Consider the following 21,518-nt stretch of genomic DNA (forward strand, 5'->3'; position numbering starts at 1 on the left):
CAACACCGTGCAGGACGTTTGGCATTTGCCAGAGAACACCAAGATTGGCAAATTCGCCACTGGCGCCCTGTGCTCTTCACAGATGAAAGCAGGTTCACACGCACATGTGACAGACGTGACAGAGTCTGGAGACACCGTGGAGAACGTTCTGCTGCCTGCAACATCCTCCAGCATGACCRGTTTGGCGGTGGGTCAGTCATGGTGTGGGGTGGCATTTCTTTGGGGGGGCACACAGCCCTTCATGTGCTCGCCAGAGGTAGCCTGACTGCCATTAGGTACTAGGATGAGATCCTCAGACCCCTTGTGAGACCATATGCTGGTGCGGTTGGCCCTGGGTTCCTCCTAATGCAAGACAATGCTAGACCTCATGTGGCTGGAGTGTGTCAGCAGTTCCTGCAAGAGGAAGGMATTGATGCTATGGACTGGCCCGCCCGTTCCCCAGACCTGAATCCAATTGAGCACATCTGGGACATCATGTCTCGCTCCATCCACCAACGCCACGTTGCACCACAGACTGTCCAGGAGTTGGCGGATGCTTTAGTCCAGGTCTGGGAGGAGATCCCTCAGGAGACCATCCGCACCTCATCAGGAGCATGCCCAGGCGTTGTAGGGAGGTCATACAGGCACGTGGAGGCCACACACACTACTGAGCCTCATTTTGACTTGTTTTAAGGACATTACATCAAAGTTGGATCAGCCTGTAGTGTGGTTTTCCACTTTAATTTTGAGTGTGACTCCAAATCCAGACCTCCATGGGTTGATACATTTGATTTCCATTGATCATTTTTGTGTGATTTTGTTGTCAGCACATTCAACTATGTAAAGAAAAAAGTATTTAATAAGAATATTTCATTCATTCAGATCTAGGATGTGTTATTTTAGTGTTCCCTTTATTTTTTTGAGCAGTGTATAATTTATTTGTCACATACACATGGTTAGCTGATGTTAATGCAAGTGTAGCGAATTGCTTGTGCTTCTAGTTCCGACCATGCAGTAATATCTAACAAGTAATATAATCTAACAATTCCACAACAACTACCTTATACACACAAGTGTAAAGGAATGAATATGAAAATGTACATAAAAATATATAAATGAGTGATGGCCGAACGGCATACGCAAGTTGCAGTAGATGGTATAGAGTACAGTATGTAATGTAATGAGTATGTAATCTAATGTAATGAGTAATGTAGGGTATGAGAACATTATATAAAGTGGCATTATTTAAAGTATATAAAGCATTGTTTAATTACATCATGATGGCATGATGCAGTAGATGGTATAGCGTACAGTGTATACATATGAGATGAGTAATGTAGGGTATGTAAACATTATATATAAAGTGGCTAGTGATAAGTTGATTACATACATTTTTCCATAATTAATGTGGCTGGAGTTGAGTCAGTATGTTGGCAGCAGCCACTCAATGTTAGTGATGGCTGTTTAACAGTCTGATGGCCTTGAGATAGAAGCTGTTTTTCAGTCTCTCGGTCCCACCTTTGATGCACCTGTACTGACCTCGCCTTCTGGATGATAGCGGGGTGAACAGGCAGTGGCTCGGGTGGTTGTTGTCCTTGATGATCTTTTTGGCCTTGCTGTGACATCGGGTGGTGTAGGTGTCCTGGAGGGCAGGTAGTTTGCACCCGGTGATGCATTGTGCAGACCTCACTACCCTCTGGAGAGCCTTCAGGTTATGGGCGGAGCAGCTGCCGTACCAGGCGGTGATACAGCCCGACAGGATGCTCTCGATTGTGCATCTGTAAAAGTTTGTGAGTGTTTTTGGTGACAAGCTGAATTTCTTCAGCCTCCTGAGGTTGAAGAGGCGCTGCTGCACCTTCTTCACCACGCTATCTGTGTGGGTAAACCATTTCAGTTTGTCCGTGATGTGTACGCCGAGGAACTTAAACTTTCCACCTTCTCCACTACTGTCCCGTCAATGTAGATAGGGGGCTGCTCCCTCTGCTGTTTCCTGGAGTCCACGATCATCTCCTTTGTTTTGTTGACGTTGAGTGTTATTTTCCTGACACCACACTCCAAGGGCCCTCACCTCCTCCCTGTAGGCCGTCTCGTCGTTGTTGGTAATCAAGCCTACCACGTAGTGTCGTCTGCAAACTTGATGATTGAGTTGGAGGCGTGCATGGCCATGCAGTCGTGGGTGAACAGGGAGTACAGGAGTGGGGATCCGTTGTGGGGATCCAGTGTTGAGGATAAGCGGGGTGGAGATGTTGTTACCTACCCTCATCACCTGGGGGCAGCCCGTCAGGAAGTCCAGGACCCAGTTGCACAGGGCGGGGTCGAGACCCAGGGTAAGCAAATTGGAGTGGATCTAGGGTGTCAGGTAGGGTGGAGGTGATATGGTCCTTGACTAGTCTCTCAAAGCACTTCATGATGACGGAAGTGAGTGCTACAGGGCGGTAGTCATTTAGCTCAGTTACCTTAGCTTTCTTGGGAACAGGAACAATGGTGGCCCTCTTGAAGCATGTGGGAACAGCAGACTGGATAAGGCTTGATTGAATATGTCTGTAAACACACCAGCCAGCTGGTCTGCGCATGCTCTGAGGACGAGCCGGGATGCCGTCTAAGCCGGCAGCCTTGCGAGGGTTAACACGTTTAAATGTTTTACTCACGTTGGCTGCAGTGAAGCTGAGCCCGCATGTTTTGTAGCGGGCCGTATCAGTGACACTGTATTGTCCTCAAAGCGAGCAAAAAAAGTTGTTTTAGTCTGTCTGGGAGCAAGGCATCGTGATCCGCGACGGGGCTGGTTTTTCTTTTGTAGTCCGTGATTGACTGTAGACCCTTCCACATACCTCTCGTGTCTGAGCCGTTGAATTGCGACTCCACTTGTCTCTGTACTGACGCTTAGCTTGTTTGATTGCCTTGCGGAGGGAATAGCTACACTGTTTGTATTCGGTCATGTTTCCGGTCACCTTGCCCTGATTAAAAGCAGTGGTTCGCGCATTCAGGTTGCGCGAATGCTGTCCATCAATCCACGGTTTCTGGTTGGGGAATGTTTTAATAGACGTGGGTACAACATCACCGATGGACTTGTTAATAAACTTGCACACCGAATCAGCGTATTCATCAATGTTATTGTTCGCCGCAATGCGGAACATACCAGTCCACGTGATCGAAGCAATCTTGAAGAGTGGAATCCGATTGGGTCGGACCAGCGTTGAACAGACCTGAGCGCGGAACTTCACGTTTTAGTTTTGGTCTATAGGCAGGAGCAACAAATGGAGTCGTGGTCAGCTTTTCCGAAGGGAGGCGGGGGAGGGCTTTATATGCGTTGCGGAAGTTAGAATAACAGTGGTCTAGGGTTTTAACAGCCCTGGTAGCACACTCGATATGCTGATAGAATTTGGGGAGCCTTGTTATCAGATTAGGCTTGTTAAAATCCCCGGCTACAATAAATGGAGCCTCAGGATATGTGGTTTCCAGTTTACATAGAGTCCAATGAAGTTCTTTCTGGGCCGTCGATGTGTCTGCTTGGAGGGGAAATATACACGACTGTGATTATGATCGAAGATAATTCTCTTGGTAGATAATGCGGTCGGCATTTGATTGTGAGGAATTCTAAGTCAGGTGAACAAAAGGACTTGAGTTCCTGTATGTTGTTATGATCACACGACGTCTCGTTAATCATAAGGCATACACCCCCGCCCTTCTTCTTACCAGAGACATGCTTGTTTCTGTCGGCGCGATGCGGGAAGAAACCAGGTGGCTGTACCGACTCAGATAGCATGTCTCGAGTGAGCCATGTTTCCGTGAAACAAAGAACGTTACAGTCTAGGATGTCTCTCTGGAATGCTACCCTTGCTCGGATTTCGTCTACCTTGTTGTCAAGAGACTGGACATTGGCGAGTAGTATGCTCGGGAGCGGTGCGCGATGTGCCCGTCTACGGAGCCTGACCAGAATACCGCTCCGTCTGTCCCTTCTACGGTGCCGTTGTTTTGGGTCGCCGGCAGGGATACGATCCATTGTCCTGGGTGGTGGCCAAACAGAGGATCCGCTTCGGGAAAGTCGTATTTCTGGTCATAATGTTGGTGAGTTGACGTTGCTCTTATATCCAATAGTTCCTCCCGACTGTATGTAATAAAACCTAAGATTACCTGGGATAACAATGTAAGAAATAACACATAAACAAACAAAATACTGCATAGTTTCCTAGTAACGCGAAGCAAGGCGGCCATCTGTCGGCGCCGGCGCCGGAACTATTTATGTGACTGCTGAAGGTAATTGGTTGCACCAGAACTTATTTAGGGTCTTCATAGCAAAGGGGGTGAATGCAGATGCACGTACCACTTTTCCGTTTTTTATTTTTTTGAATTTTTTTAAATACGTTTATTTTATTTTTTTTTCACTTCACCTATTTTTACTATTTTGTGTATGTCCATTACATGGAATCCAAATAAAATACAGATTTAAATTATAGGTTGTAATGCAACAAAATAGGACAAATGCCAAGGGGGGTGAATACTATTGCAAGGCACTGTAGAGAGAGGGGCATAGATAGAGAGATGAATAGAGAGTGAGGCATATAGAGAGAGAAATTTGTCAGATCAGTAAGAGGATGAACGGGAGAGATGACACTTCATCACCATCCAGGGACATTTTCAATCCCACACCGTCGCATACAGTTCACCACAATCTGCTACTTTCAATTGTGCTTTGGAGTGGCCGAGTTTAAATTACGGATTAGATGAGATTATTATTCAGACAGACAGACAGAGACAGACTTGGACACAGATCTTCCACGGATTCCCCGTCTCTGGACATAATCTGACCACAACCCCCAATGTCATTGTCCAGAATCATGACGGTTTGCCCAGCCTGACAGGCCGATCATTTTGAAAACAAAATAAACACTTCACTCAACTACAGATGTTTTTACATTTGGAACAAAACATTGACAACTAAATATATCCATGTAAAATGCTAGTTTCTGTTTAGCAACAACAGTTAGAGCTGGTGTCAATCATGCATGCCCAGCCTGGCAGAGTGTGGCGGATCAAAGACCACATTATCTTTTAAAACCACCACAGGTTCTGGTTGTGGATTCAACCCACCAGCTAAACAATCTGTGCTTTCACAGCATTAGCACTGATAAGCTTTTCCTTTGGGGAGACGGTCTCTCCTTCAGTTCACCTTAATAGACTGGAGCTGTTTTGAAAATAGGATGGGTGGGGCAGGATTAGTACGTGTGGTCACTGTGTGATTGATTGCACAGCTATTGTAAAATAAAATAGCTAAGAAAACAAGAACACAAGCTCCTAATGTCAGTATTTTGTTTTGTATTCATTAGGGATCCACTTTTAGATTGTCAGGAGTTCACCTAGGGGTCATGATTGGGGCTGTACCAAATGATTGATGTATTAGAAAAATGTATTATGCTTATGTTGTATTAATAGAAGGGGAGGGGTTATAAGAACCCTGCCTCCTTACATGTATAGGGTCCTGGACTACAGATGAACAATATATATACACATTATGAGGTTTAATATTGTTCCACAGTACTTTTCTAGGCTCTCTGCCTCTTATGAAGAAACTGTCTGAGAAATGTGACTGTGAAGACAGAACTCTGCAGGGGAGTAAGATATAAAAGACTAGTCAGACATTCCCCTATAAATCAACTTGGACATTTACTGCTAAGCTTTTAGATAACACACTAAAAGCCTTGTTTATATACAGTGGGGAGAACAAGGATCTCCCCACTCTAGCTGTGTAGGCATGGTTTTGGTCTCATGAGTAAAAGATAATGACGTAGGCAGTGACATCACGAGGGCTGGACTTCGGATTTGATAAAATAACATGGGACCTTTTCTTTGATGCAGAACTTACTAGGAAACATGTGTTATATTCCTGTTGTCAACTTCTGTCTGCAATTGCATTAATGAATGATTTAATTAAAGATATTGTCATAATGCTAATTTCACCTATGAGCCAATGATTGACAAGGAACAAGGAAATGAACCCCAACAAGCTGTTGCCAAGGCAGCAGCTACTCTTCCTGGGGTCCAAACACATTACGGCAATTACAATACATATAAAACAGTACATCATATAACATTATTATACCACTACATATCCACAATACAAAATGTATAATACCACCATACAACAATATTACAATGTACGTGTGTGCTAGCGCTTGTGTGTGTTTGTGTGTGTCTGTACCTTTGTGTGTGTCTCTTCACAGTCCCCGCTGTTCCATAAGGTGTATTTTACATTCTTTTTTTTTTATCTGATTCTACTGCTTGCATCAGTTACCTGATGTGGAATAGAGTTCCATGTAGTCATGGATCTATGTAGTACTGTGCGCCTCCCATAGTCTGTTCTGGACTTGGGGATTGTGAAGAGACCTCTGGTGTTATGTCTTGTGGGGTATGCATGGGTGTCAGAGCTGTGTGCTAGTAGTTTAAACAGACAGCTTGGTACATTCAGCTTGTCAACACTTCTTACAAAAACAAGTAGTGATGAAGTTAATATCTCTTCCACTTAAAGCCATGAGAGTTGAAATGCATATCATTAAAGTTAGCTCCCTGTGTACTTTTAAGGGCCAGTCGTGCTTCCCTGTTCTGAGCCAATTGTAATTTTCCTAAGTCCCTCTTTGTGGCACCTGACCACACGACTGAACAGTAGTCCAGGTGTGACAGAACTAGGGCCTGTAGGACCTGCTTTCTTGATAGTGTTGGAAAATGAGAAATCTATATGTTCTGTGGTAGGCACAACCTACCTGGCAGCCCTACAAACAATAACCTCATGTCAAAACTGTTACAGAAAAAATGGCACCCCAGATGTGACTCGAACCCACAATCCCTGGCTTAGAATGCCAGTGCCTTATCCATTAGGCACAACTTGCACAGAGCTTCTCTGGTGTCCACTTCTGTTCAGACCACTGAGGACCAAGCTGGCAGAACAGCCAAGACAAGGCTATGCTGCAGCCACTCCCTTCAGGATGCATCCTAGTGTTCATTTTCATGGTCTGATAACTCCATCACCCTCTACATCCTCAATCCCTCCTAGCTCTCTTGTTCACGGTGATTTGAGTAGACGTCATGTGGGGGTGAAGCCCATTAAATTGCAATTTCCCACCTTTGGGGATAAAGGATGACAATACTGATCCACTAATGTATCTGGAAAGATGTCATGATGTTCTTGCCCTCAATCCCCTGGCTGACAAATAACTCCTTGCCACATTAAGGAATGTGTTGCATGGGACAGCTCGAGACTGGTGGGACGTGGCACGCCTCACCACTACCTCCTGGGCTGGCTTTGAGGCAAACTTTTCCTCTGCATTTCTGTCTGAGGACTACACAGATGAGCTGGTAGACAGAGTCAGGAATCGAATGCAGAGAGAGAGAGTATCCGTGACTTTGCATACGGTTACCACTCCCTGTGCAGATGGTGGAAACCTGGCATTGAGGAGGAAGAGGTCATTAAGTTGATCTTGAAGAATATCAACCCTCTACTAGCCAGTCAACTCAGAGAAAGAGTCACCGCTGTCGATGGACTAGTTCGCCTGGGACAGCAGTTGGAGAAGGACAGAGAATGCCAACAGCAATATGAACAGAGAAAGAAACAGACACCCAAAGAGTTACCCAAGCCTGACCATCAACAACAGCCAGAGTCTCCAGCCAAGAACCCTCCCATGTTCTGTTGGAGATGTAGAGACATTCTTCGGCTACATGTCCAAATCAGTATCAAGTAAACCCTTCCAGAAACCACAAACAGTACAACAAATCACAACAGGCCAACACACCTAACTCCCTTCACAGGAACGACCATCGTACTCCGGGTGCTTTGACCAGAGATGAAACCCCAACAGTCACTGCCTATGCCCGCCTATCGACATCCCCTTCCTTTCAGTCAATACCGCACCAACTGGTGTTACCTCTGTCCAAAGGCCCTTGGACAGGAAGAGCCATCCTGGACACCGGGTCATCCTACACACTGCTCATTGAGAAACTGTGGAAGGAGGTTAAAGGTCCACAATACAACTTGAAGCCGTGGACAGAAGGTCCTCTATATCTGGCTGACGGTGAGGCTAAACGACGTCTTGGATGGCGTGAGGTCGAGTTCCGCATGTGTAACCACTCGTATTTGATTCCTTCTGTTATTCTACATTCCAAGACCCTTGCTTTTCCTGTCATGTTGGGAATTGATTTCATGTACTTCAGTGGTGTCCAGATTGATATCGCACACAATTGCTACTGGTTTCCACACAATCAGAGCGAGAAGCATTTCTTCCAATCAAAACCATAGATGGGCTCTACAGTTGCAAGAGTTCAGCTTTGCTGTAGAATCAAGGAAAGGAAAGTACAACACTGTTCCAGATGCCTTATCCAGAGCTCCTGCTGGTGGTAACAGTGGCCCTCATCTTACATGTGCTACTGTCCTGTCTAGCCATATGGAAGGCCCAACAGGATGATCCAGAAGTACAGGCTTTGTACCAGACGATCCTGGAAGATGGAGAAAAGATGGTCAATCCTACCACAAAGCTGACCATCATTGAAGACAAAGTCAACCGTGTTGTACAACTACCTCACAGAACACTCTACCAAATGTACATGACTGAACCTCCACACCTTCAACTGCTGCAACATTTCCATGAAGACCCGTTAGCTGGTCATTTGGGCAGGTTCAAAACCTACAAGCGGTTACAAGCATTACTGTACTAGCCACATCTGAGCATGGATGTGAAGTCACACATCCGAAACTGTCAGGTTTGTCAAATGTACAAACCACAAGGCAGAAAGCCTGCTGGCAAGTTACAGCAAACTGTGGTTACCCAACCTTGGGAAATGTTAGGAGTGGATTTGATGGGTCCATTTCCAAGAAGCTCCAATCAGATTGTGTACATTCTTGTTTTTGTTGATTACTATTCCAAGTGGGTGGAGCTCTTTGCCCTTTGTCAGGCCACAGCGAGGACCTAACATCCTCATGAAAGAGATCCTGACTCGCTGGGGAGTGCCTGATTACATCCTGTCTGACCGAGGTTCCCCATTCGTCTCTGATCTCTTTGAGGAGACCTGCCAAAGATGGAACCTGAGACAGAAGTTTCCCACGGCCTATCACCCACAGACCAACCTCACAGAGAGGGTTAATAGAACCTTGAAAACAATGGTTGCTTCCTATGTAGGGACCAAGCACAAACACTGGGACTAGCACCTTCATGAGTTTCGATTTGCCCTGAATTCTGCTGTGCAAGAGTCCACTGGAGTCACCCCTGCAGAGCTGAACCAGAGTCGTCCCTTCCGAGGACCCTTGGATATGGTGCTACAGCATGTTACTCCAGACTCTGCTATGACCAGGTAGTCCATCTTCACGACTTGAGAGCTCGTCTCAAAGAACATGATCAAGGCTCATCTCAAACAGAAGAGAAGTTATGATAAGAAGAGACGAGACATCCAGTTCCAGGTTAGTGATCGGATGTGGCTTCGCGATCATCCATACTCAAAAGTTGAACAATTCTTTTAAGCCAAGCTCGCTCATAAATGGCAAGACCCATATAGGATTGTGGAGCAGATAGGCCCTCTGAACTACAGAGTGGAGAAAAAGGACACACGTGAAGGTATGCGTGTTGTCCATGTCTCCCGCCTTAAGGCCTGTTACCCCCGCGGCTGAGGAATTGGAGGAGATTTGGCGCCACAAGGTCCTGGATATCTTTGAAGAGGAAAGTGACAAGGAGACTTTTCTTGAATTCCAACACCAAGAAGTCTCACGCCTTAAGGCCTGTTCCCCCTCAGCTGAGGAGCGTGACCGCCGCAAAGTCCTGAATATTTTTGTAGAGGAAAGTGATGAGGAGACTTTTCTCGGTTTGCCAGACAAGGATGTGCCTTCCAGGGCAATGGTCTGCTTTTTCCAGGGGAGGGGGTGTGTGACGGCCCTGAATTTGTCTGAACCGTCTTAGTGCTTCTCTTTCTAATAGGGCGCTTCCCCTTTAATTCCCTATTAAATAGCCAGCATCAGCTGTGCGAAGGGGGGTTGTGACAGTGGGGCGAGAGAGGAAGTGTTCTACCCCCAGCTTGGAAGCTCGTTGAGACACATTTTTGTTTGTAGTAAAAAGTGTGCCATGTCGCAGGATCAACCAGTATCTACCTATGTCTATTGTTGGACTGTAGTCATGGCCCCATGTAGTACTGTGCGCCTCCCATAGTCTGTTCTGGGCTTGGGGATTGTGAAGAGACCTCTGGTGGCATGTCTTGTGGGGTGTCCGAGATGTGTGCTAGTAGTTTAAACAGACAGCTTGGTATATTCAGCTTGTCAACACTTCTTACAAAAACAAGTAGTGATGAAGTGAATATCTCTTCCACATTGAGCTATCAGAGATTGACATGCATATCATTAATGTTAGCTCCCCGTGTACTTTTAACCCTAGGATGCATATGTTGGTCAAAATGACCCGGTCTAATGTTTTTTTTTGCTGTATTGATCCTCCCAAAAAATGTCATCATCTAATATTCCAGTAAATAATGTGTCTTTAATGTTTTAACATCCTGTTTTTTTTTTTTTTTTCTTTTTTTTTAAGTAAAAATTGTTTTTGCATCACTACCAAGTTTTCATATGTGGGTCAAATATGACCCGTATGTATTTCCTATGGAATTCACTGCATTGCACTCGTCAAACTGACATGTCTTTCTGCTCCAACAAAAAAAATGATGTAATTAATAAAATATGTACCAAATATCTTGTTTTTAATATTCATTAATCACCGTTTTCATTTCTCCTTTTTAACTCCTTGAGTAAAAGGAGTTTCATAAGGGGGCTCATACGAATGTTGCCAGATATACAACCAACAGATGCCTGGGAGCTGTTCATTAGCGACAACATCATTGAGGAGGTCCTAAAGTGTACACATTTAGAAGGACGGAGAACAGCAACAGCAAAAGGGACAGAGTGGAGAGAAGTCAACAAAGAGGAACTAAAGGCCTTCATTTGTTTAACACTCCTTGCCGGCATGGAGAAAAGCTGGGTGTCTCCACACGGGAGCAATTTTTGTATCCACTGAAGAATCCAATGTATAAGGCCACCATGTGGCCACCCAGCGACTGCGTCACAGTGGATGAGCAGCTTTCCTACAGACGTGACGCTTGGCATTCCGTCCAAGCGGGCTGTCATGTGCCTTTTACTGAGGAGTGGCTTCCCTCTGGCCACTCTACCATAAAGGCCTGATTGTTGGAGTGCTGCAGAGATGGTTGTCCTTCTGGAAGGTTCTCCCATCTCCACAGAAGAACTGAGGCAATGGAAATATGTGGGGTGATGAAAGAGAGCCAGCAGCCAGGGCCAGAAGAGGAAGAGGTGCCAGCTCTGCCCAAGTGCAAAGGATAGAAAAGTCAGCCGCTGGTGTTCTCAGTGCAACACACCCGTCTGCAAAGAGCACAGTCACATGCTTGTGGTTTGTAACAAATGCATGGACTAAGACAGCATAAGTAAGCATCACACACGCACTCTGTTCCTTTTAGTGTTCATGTTTTCTAAATTCACAATTGTTAGTGTTGTCGTTTATATTGATGATGAACTCTGGATTTTCAAATAAATGTTTTGAAATATTATAAAATATGCTTAACTTAAGGTGGTTTTATTCTGTTCACACTAAAAGGTTCAATTTGAAACTTTGATTGTAAGAAAGATATGCTAATATTTTCAATAGCTGTTATGAATTTTCATAATATGTTATCATTGAAATGTATATCAAACTGTTGAAGAGTGACTAAAAACATTTCAAACAATAAAATAATTATTGAAAAGGTCCAAATAATAACTCAAAATAATTATGTTCAACAAAATGGATAATATTTTAGACCCATATAAATAAAACACAGATAACATTATCGGGTCATTTTAACCCGGCATATGTATTCTTGGGGCGTCATGTTTACTATACATCCATTTATTTATTTTTATTTCACCAGGTAGGCCAGTTGAGAACAAGTTCTCATTACAACTGCGACCTGGCCAAGATAAAGCAAAGCAGTGCATCAAAAACAACAACACAGAGTTACACATAAACAAATGTACAGTCAATAACACAAAATAAAAATATAAAAATCTATGTACAGTGTGTGCAAATGTAGAAGAGTAGGGAGGTAGGCAATAAATAGGCCATAGAGGCGAAAACAATTACAATTTAGCATTAATACTGGAGTGATAGATGTGCAGATGATGATGTGTCTAAGGTTAAGGGCCACCCGTCCTGCCCTGTTCTGAGCCAATTGTAATCCCTCTTTGTGGCACCTGACCACACGACTGAACAGTAGTTCAGGTGCGACAGAACTAGGGCCTGTAGGGCCTGCCTTCTTGATAGTGTTGTTAAGGCAGAGCAGCGCTTTATTAAAGACAGACTTCTTCCCATCTTAGCTATTGTTGTATCACTATGTTTTGACCATGACAGTTTACAATAGGGTTACTACAAGCAGTTTAGTCACCTCAACTTGCTCAATTTCCACATTATTCATTACAAGATTTAGTTGAGGTTTAGGGTTTAGTGAATGATTTGTCCAAAATAGAATACTTTTAAAAATATTTAGGACCAACTTATTCCTTTCCACCCATTCTGAAACTAACTGCAGCTCTTTGTTAAGTGTTGCAGTCATTTCAGTCGCTGTAGTAGCTGACGTATGCGGATGACTTGACACTATACACATGGACACACTGGTTTTACTGTCTCTGCTACCGCACGGCAAGCGGTACCGGAGCGCCAAGTCTTGGACCAAAAGCCTCCTTAACAGCTTCTACCCCCAAGCCATAAGACTGCTGAACAGCTTCTACCCCCAAGCCATAAGACTGCTGAACAGCTTCTACCCCCAAGCCATAAGACTGCTGAACAGCTTTACCCCAGCCATAAGACTGCTGAACAGCTTCTACCCCCAAGCCATAAGAATGCCCACCTGGACTATTTACATTGACCCCCCCCCCCTTTGTTTTTACACTGCTGCTACTCGCTGTTTATTATCTATGCATAGTCACTTTACAAATTCTCTCGACTAGCCTGTACTAGAGGTTGACCGATTGATTTTTCAACGCCGGTACCGATTATTGGAGGACCAAAAAAGCCGATACCGATTAAATCGGACAATTCTTTTATTTATTTTTTGTAATAATGACAATTACAACAATACTGAATGAACACTTATTTTAACTTAATATAATACATCAATAAAATCAATTTAGCCTCAAATAAATAATGAAACATGTTCAAGTTGGTTTAAATAATTCAAAAACAAAGTGTTGGAGAAGAAAGTAAAAGTGCAATATGTGCCATGTAAAAAAGCTAACGTTTAAGTTCCTTGCTCACATGAGTGTTCAATATTCCCAGGTAAGAAGTTTCAGGTTGTAGTTATTATAGGAATTATAGGACTATTTCTCTCTTTACGATTTGTATTTCATATACCTTTGACTATTGGATGTTCTTATAGGCACTTTAGTATTGCCAGTGTAACAGTATAGCTTCCGTCCCTCTCCTCGCTCCTACCTGGGCTCGAACCAGGAACACATCGACAACAGCCACCCTTAAAGCAGCATTACCCATGCAGAGCAAGGGGAATAACTACTCCAAGTCTCAGAGCGAGTGACGTCACCGATTGAAACGCTATTAGCGCGCACCCCGCTAACCATTTCACATCGGTTACACCAGCCTAATCTCGGGAGTTGATAGGCTTGAAGTCATAAACAGCGCAATGCTTGAAGCATTGCGAAGAGCTGCTGGCAAAGACACGAAAGTGCTGTTTGAATGAATGCTTACGAGCCTGCCATCGCTCAGTCAGACTGCTCTATCAATTCATAGACTTAATTATAACATAATAACCCACAAAAATACGAGCCTTTGGTCATTAAAATGGTCGAATCCGGAAACAATCATTTCGGAAAAAAACAATTTATTCTTTCAGTGAAATACGGAACCGTTCCGTATTTTATCTAACGGATGGCATCCCTAAGTCTAAATATTGCTGTTACATTGTACAACCTTCAATGTTATGTCATAATTATGTACAATTCTGGCAAATTAATTACGGCCTTTGTTAGGAATAAATGAACTTCACACAGTTCGCAATGAGCCAGGCGGCCCAAACTGCTGCATATACCCTGACTGCTTGCACGGAATGCAAGAGAAGTGACACAATTGCACTAGTTATAAGAAATTCATGTTAGCAGGCAAAATTAACTAAATATGCAGGTTTAAAAATATATACTTGTGTATTGATTTTAAAGAAAGGCATTGATGTTTATGGTCAGGTACATTGATGCAACGACAGTGCTTTTTTCGCAAATGCGCTTGTTAAATCATCACCTGTTTGTCGAAGTAGGCTGTGATTCAATGAGAAATTAACAGGCACCGCATCGATTATATGCAACGCAGGACACGCTAGATAAACTAGTAATATCATCAACCATGTGTAGTTAACTAGTGATTATGTTAAGATTGATTGTTTTTTATAAGATAAGTTTAATGCTAGCTAGCAACTTACCTTGGCTTCTTGCTGCCCTCGCGTAACAGGTAGTCAGCCTGCCACGCAGGCTCCTCGTGGAGTGCAATGTAAGGCAGGTGGTTAGAGCGTTAGACTAGTAACCGGAAGGTTGCAAAAACGAATCCCCGAGCTGACATGGTAAAAATCTGTCGTTCTGCCCCTGAACAAGGCAGTTAACCCACCGTTCCTAGGCCGTCATTGAAAATAAGAATGTGTTCTTAACTGACTTGCCTAGTTAAATAAAGGTGTTAAAAATAAAAAAATAAAAAATAATAAAAATAAAAAATCGGCAATTCGGTGTCCAAAAATACCGATTGTTATGAAAACTTGAAATCGTCCGTAATTGATCGGCCACTCCGATTAATCGGTCGACCTCTAACCTGTACCCCCGCTCATTGACTCTGTACCGGTACCCCCTGTATATAGCCTCGTTATTGTTATGTACATTTCCTGTAAATATTTTAGTAACGCTATTTCTTGAACTGTATTGTTGCTTAAGGGCTTGTAAGTAAGCATTTCACGGTAATGTCTACACCTGCTGTATTCGGCGCTTGTGACAAATAAAACGTGATTTGACTAGTAAAGATTGAAAAAAGTAAGGGGCCTAGACAGCAGCCCAGGGGAATTCCTGATTCTACCTGGATTATGTTAGAGAGGCTTTCATTAATGAACACCCTATGTTTTCTGTTAGACAGGTAACTCTATCCACAATATAGCAGGGGGTGTAAAGCCCTTACACAAGTTCTTCAAGCAACAGACTATGATCGATAATGTAAAAAGCTGCACCGAAGTCTAACAAAACATATTTTTATCATCAATTTCTCTCAGCCAATCAGTAATTTGTGTAGGTGCTGAGCTTGTTGAATGCCCTTACCTATAAGCGTGCTGAAAGTCTGTTGTCAATTTGTTTACCGTAAAATAGCATTGTATCTGGTCAAACATATTTTTTGCCAAAAGTTTAGTAAGGGTTAGTAACAGGCGGATTGGTCGGCTAATTGAGCCAGTAAAGGGGGCTATACTATTCTTGGGCAGCAGAATGACTTTTGCTTCCCTCCAGGCCTGAGGGGACACACTTTCTAGTAGGCTTAAATTGTCCTTTGTACAACCTGTTACATAAYGGAGGTACACAAGCTTGTAATGGCAGGGTAGTGGGTTCGATTCCTCGGACCACCAATACGCAAAATGTATGTACGCATGACTAAGTCGATTTGTATAAAACATATATGTATATATAAAGTGCATTCTTAAAATACTCAGACCTCTTCACTTTTTCCATATTTTGTTACATTACAGCCTTATTCTAAAATGGATTAAATCGTTTTTTCCCTCATCAATCTACACACAGTACCCCATAATGACAAAGCAAAAACTGGTTTTTAGAAATAGAAACTGAAATATTACATTCAAATAAGTATTCAGACCCTTTACTCAGTACTTTGTTGAAACACCTTTGGCAGTGATTACAGCATCGAGTCTTCTTGGGTATGACGATACAAGCATGGCACACCTGTATTTGGGGAGTTTCTCCCATTCTTCTCTGCAGATCCTCTCAAGCTCTGTCAGGTCGGATGGGGAGCGTTGCTGCAGAACTATTTTCAGGTCTCTCCAGAGATGTTCGATCAGGTTCAAGTCTGGGCTCTGGCTGGGCCACTCAAGGACATTCAGAGACTTGTCCTGAAGCCAATCCTGTGTTGTCTTGGCTGTGTGCTTAGGGTCATTGTTCTCTTGGAAGGTGAACCTTTGCCCCAGTCTGAGGTCCTGAGCGCTCTGGAGCAGGTTTTCATCAAAGATTTCTCTGTACTTTGCTCTGTTCATCTTTGCCTCGATTCTGACTAGTCTCCCAGTCCATGCTGCTGAAAAACATCCCCACAGCATGATGTTGCCAGGTTTCCTCCAGACGTGACACTTGGCATTCAGGCCAAAGAGTTCAATCTGGGTTTCATCAGACCAGAAAATCATGTTTCTTATGGTCTGAGAGTCTTTAGGTGCCTTTTGGAAAACTCCAAGCGGCCTGTCATATGCCTTTTACTGAGGAGTTGCTTCCGTCTGGCCACTCTACCATAAAGGCCTGATTGGTGGAATGCTGCATAGAGGGTTGTCCTTCTGGAAGGTTCTCCCATCTCCACAGAGGAACTCTGGAGCTCTGTCAGAGTGACCATCTGGTTCTTGGTCAACTCCCTTCTCCTCCGATTGCTCAGTTTGGATGGACGGCCAGCTCTAAGAAGAGTCTTGGTGGTTCCAAACTTCTTCCATTTAAGAATGATGGAGGCCACTGTGTTTTTGGGGTCCTTCAATGCTGCAGAATGTTTTTGGTAACCTTCCCCAGATCTGTGCCTCGACACAATCCTGTCTCGGAGCTCTACGGACAATTCCCTTCAACCTCATGGCTTGGTTTTTGCTCTGACATGCACGAGCAACTGTGGGACCTTATATAGACAAATGTGTGCCTTTCTAAATCATGTCCAATCAATTGAATTTACTACAGGTGGACTCTAATCAAGTTGTAGAAACATCTCAAGGATAATCAATGGAAACAGGATGCACCTCAGCTCAATTTCGAGTCTCATAGCAAAGGGTCTGAATACTTATTTACATAAGTAATCTGTTTTTTATTTGTAATACATTTGCAAACATTTCTAAAAACCTGTTTTCGCTCATTATCAGGTATTGTGTGTAGATTGCTAAAGATGTATTTAAGTCTGTAACGTAACAAAATGTAGAAAAAGTCAAGGGGTCTGAATACTTCCCCGAAGGCACTGTATATTACTAAGCAGTCTTATAAGCAATCAAAGCCCTGTCGATAACCTAAATCCCATACCTTTGCCTTTCTCCATGTCCTTTAAAGGGTGGATGTGTTGAGACTCTGGGTTCCTCCCTGTAAAACAAAGGAAATGATTAAGACAATGGAGAACGATATAAAGTGGTAACTGATGTGGTGATCAAATGTATGACTATAAGAAGATAATATCATTAATAGTGGTTTATACAATGAAGACAACCAGTATGTAACGAACGTCGTCGGGAGAAGGAGAGGAGGACCAAAGTGCAGCGTGGTACGTATCCATAATACTTTTAATAAAGATGAATACGCGAACAAAAACAACAAAACGACCAACGAACAGTTCTGAAAGGTGCAACAAACACTAAACAGAAAACAACTACCCACAAACACAGGTGGGAACAGGCTACCTAAGTATGGTTCTCAATCAGAGACAACGATAGACAGCTGCCTCTGATTGGGAACCATACCAGGCCAAACACATAGAAATACAAAACAAGGACAACATAGAACACGAGACATAGAATGCCCACCCAAACTCAACCAAAATAGAGACATAAAAAGGATCTCTACGGTCAGGGCGTGACACAGTATTAGAACAGAGTGCAAACAGAGTGCATGACTGGTGGAAACCAGTAAGAAAGGATGCTTGCTTTATCTCCATGCTAAGAACATTATCATTCCTCAACTTTAAGTGCAGAATGCAGTGATCTCATCATTCAACCTAGTATCTTTAATTAGTATTTCTAAACAAGATTCTGACTCACAAATCATGAATAGGCAAATTGAATCATTTCCCAAGTGGTTTAAAATGAACCCTAATTGACTTTTAATTCCAATGCTAACTCTTCCATCCTTGAGTCAAGCATTGTGTGAAGAACTTTTAGCACTGTCTTTCAGTTGTAACCAAAATGCCAACATCAGGAGGGTATAAAGGCTCCTTCCCTAACCAACGGTGCCATATGCTACCTGACAACTCTTGCCTCTATGAGCCCCAGTGCTCTTTTCCATGACGCAGTGTGTGAGAGAACTTCTTTGAGGGAGCTCTAACCAGCTCCACATGCCTGCTCTGAGCAGGAGGCACAGGTCCTCAGAGGCAGCACAATGACTGTCTGTGTGGCATGTGGGGAGCAGCCTGGGAGAAGAGAGGGCCAAGTGCTGGGTAGGATACAGTGGGGCTGGCAGAGGCCCAAGTCCTCAGGCCCCTTAGCGTATGTGGAGGGGATCCGATCCAGGTCTGTCTGAGGCACCACACAGCTACCGCTGATTTTTTTACGACTTAACTGTAAGTGCTCTTCTACCTGTGGATGGGAGCTAGGCTGTTTGGCCAGGCTGAGGCAAACACAGCAGAGATAAAGATGTCAATAGTCTCCCTAAGGAGTCATACAACCTGAAATGATAGACCAATGCTATTGGATTTGAGATTACATCTTTAACTGAGAAAAATTCCTTTCATGGGAAAAATAACTGCAACATTTTGAGATGAGCATTATACTGTAAGTCTACTTAAGTTTCAATGTCACATGCACAAGTACAGTGAAAACAATGCAGGAATAAATAACAATGTAATACTAAAAATAACAAGGTAGAACAAAAACACAAGATATAAAAATAAGAAAAACACAATAAAGTAAGTAAGCAAGCATACTATACACAGGGTCAGTCAGTTCCAGGTCCATATTAACAATGTGCAGGGATACTGGGTCGATAGAGGTAGATATGTATAGAGGTAAAGTGACTAGGCATCAGGATATATGATAAACAGAGTAGCAGCAGCCTATATGATGATTGTATGAGAGTGGGTGTGTGTGTGTGTGTAGAGTCAGTATAAATGTACAGTTTCTGCATATTATGTGTGTGTGAGCAAATTATGGCGTGAGTGTTTGTATGCGTGTTGGAATATCAGTGTGAGTTAGGGCTGGGCGATATATATCGTGTGACGATAGAGCATAATATGAAACGATAGACGTTTTTCTATAGTTTATTTCTTTGTGTCGCAAATCACACTCTTTACGGCAATAGTTTTAGTCAATTGGACACCGCTTTGCGTTCTTCCACACGGAATTTGCAACACAAACAAACTTGGAAGAGAGTGAACATGACACAGAGCCACTGAGCTCGTACCTAAGAGGGGGAACTTCGGTCGCATGGATGTGGTTTGAGTATGAAACGTCTGACACAGACCAGAAAACCGTCCACTGCAAAATAGGCCACAGGCCGGTCCTGACAACAGACTCAAACACCACTAACCTCTTTTACCACCTACGCAAGAATCATGTGAAACAGTACAGAGAGAGTCTACGGATGAGACCCAAACAAGTACAGTTGAGTGTTCAAAACAAACCGGACTCAGACGTTGCAAGAGGCTTTTGCCAGCGGCACACCATATGGCAAAGAATCACGAAGATGGAAGGAGAACAGCTGCCGTTACAACTTACATCTGCAAAGACAAGGCCCCAATTTACACGGTCGAGAAACGGGTGTTTCATGAGTTGGTGCTAACACTCGACCCAAGGTACCAAATGCAAATTGATATGTGACACGTATTAACGCCAAAATAACATGCAAAACAGGCAGGCACCCATATATATATAGTTGGTGCTATATATCGCCCATATATATATATATATATGGGCGATATATAGCACCAACTCATGAAATCTAAAAAGGTAAATAGAAAACACTTCAGCTATAGTTGCAAACTAAATAAATATATTTAGTTTATTTAGTTTGCAACTATAGCTGAAGTGTTATATATATTTTAGGCCTATATATATTTTGTTATTTTGTTTGCAACTATAGCTGAAGTGTTTTCTATTTACCTTTTTAGATTTTATACATAATTTTTTTAAATTTTGTTACATGCTTAATTGAAAATTTGCACAGGTTCTATATATAATAAATATTCAAATACGAGTAAGTACCTTTTATTTGTTGAGTATAATTCAACATGTAATAAGAAATAGGCCTTTACATGTGGTCATTTAAGTCATTGAATTTACAGAAAATGTGCTATATCGTGATATGCATCGTTATCGGAATATGAAATGACCTATATCGGGATATGATATTTTGGCCATATCGCCCAGCCCTTGTGTGACTATGGGGTAGGGCCTGTGAGTGTGCATAGGGAAAGTACAAAAATACCAAGGTCAACTCCGATAGTCTGTGTAGCCTTTTTGTTAGCTATTTAGCAGTCTTATGGCTTGGGGATAGAAGCTGGTGACAACGCTTTACATTAAGGTATAGCCTACTTTATGAATGATTTACAAATGGTTTATAAGTAGTTGGACTGTTTATTATTATTTATAAACAATATATCAACTAATAATAATCTTTAATAAACCGTTATAACACATTAGTTGAAATTGTGTGATTGTCATTTTTCTGCTTGCTAATAGTCTAAGCATTACCATTAGGCCTCCTTATTGTAGTATCTTGCTAATACTAGCAAGAAGGCTACAGGCCTTGATCCTTCAGCCAATATGAAAATATACTGAAGGAACATTACCATCTAATCCAAAAATTACTGGCCATCTGATTTCTCTCAATCCTGAATAAAACAAAGCCATGTGTGCATGTATTCAGCTCACACAACTCAATCCATAAAACAAAACAATATAACATATGCAGCCATGCCATGCAACTTTAGAAAATAGCCTAACAATAATGTTATGACTGAGCTTTTACGGGGTGAAAAAACTTTCAAGTATGCATTAGGTTAGGTAAGGTCTGAACAAGGTGCTTAGTATCTGAAAAACAGTTTAACTGAACAGCTCTTATAAGAAACTAGAAGGAACACTACTTGGCGAGAGACACCAGACTTAGTCTAATCACCGCGTGCCACATCAGCACCCTGTATGTTACATTGAGATGACAACAAACGATGGGTCACGAACACAACCAGAGGGCCTCATAGAGGAGAGTGAAAAATGAGGGAATGCAGCAACACCAAAAACAGCCTTTCCTTTTAACATTTGGCCTAACATAATGGAGGACGCTTGGAGAGTGATGCCGTCATGTTCCTGAGTTAGGCTAACAACAGATGACTCCCTGACTCAGAAGATAAAGTTTCAGCAGGATTGCATATTTTCTCTCCAGTTCCCTGGGCTCTGTGGTGTGGCATTTTGTCACTGTTTAAACTTAGCATCACATTAAAAAAGACAAACCCATCTAGTCTACTGTACAGAGCAAGCCTGTATCCCTAGGATAAGTATCAGTCTAGTCTGACACTGGTGATGAACAGTACAGTGCTTACTTTTCATGTGTTATT

General features: G+C 42.8%; 1 protein-coding gene across 1 annotated transcript in view; it reads right to left on the reverse strand.

Annotated features, from left to right (window-relative positions):
- Positions 1–21,518, reverse strand: part of LOC111960695 (CMP-N-acetylneuraminate-beta-galactosamide-alpha-2,3-sialyltransferase 4) — a 75,418-nt gene that overhangs the window by 48,642 nt on the left and 5,258 nt on the right. The window contains exon 2 of the mRNA XM_023982860.2: positions 17,285–17,341. The gene's annotated coding sequence lies outside the window, so the exon portion shown is untranslated. The remainder of the gene's footprint in view (positions 1–17,284; positions 17,342–21,518) is intronic.

The sequence above is a fragment of the Salvelinus sp. IW2-2015 genome, linkage group LG4p (genome assembly GCF_002910315.2).
Source record: "Salvelinus sp. IW2-2015 linkage group LG4p, ASM291031v2, whole genome shotgun sequence".
Taxonomy (NCBI): Eukaryota; Metazoa; Chordata; class Actinopteri; order Salmoniformes; family Salmonidae; genus Salvelinus; species Salvelinus sp. IW2-2015.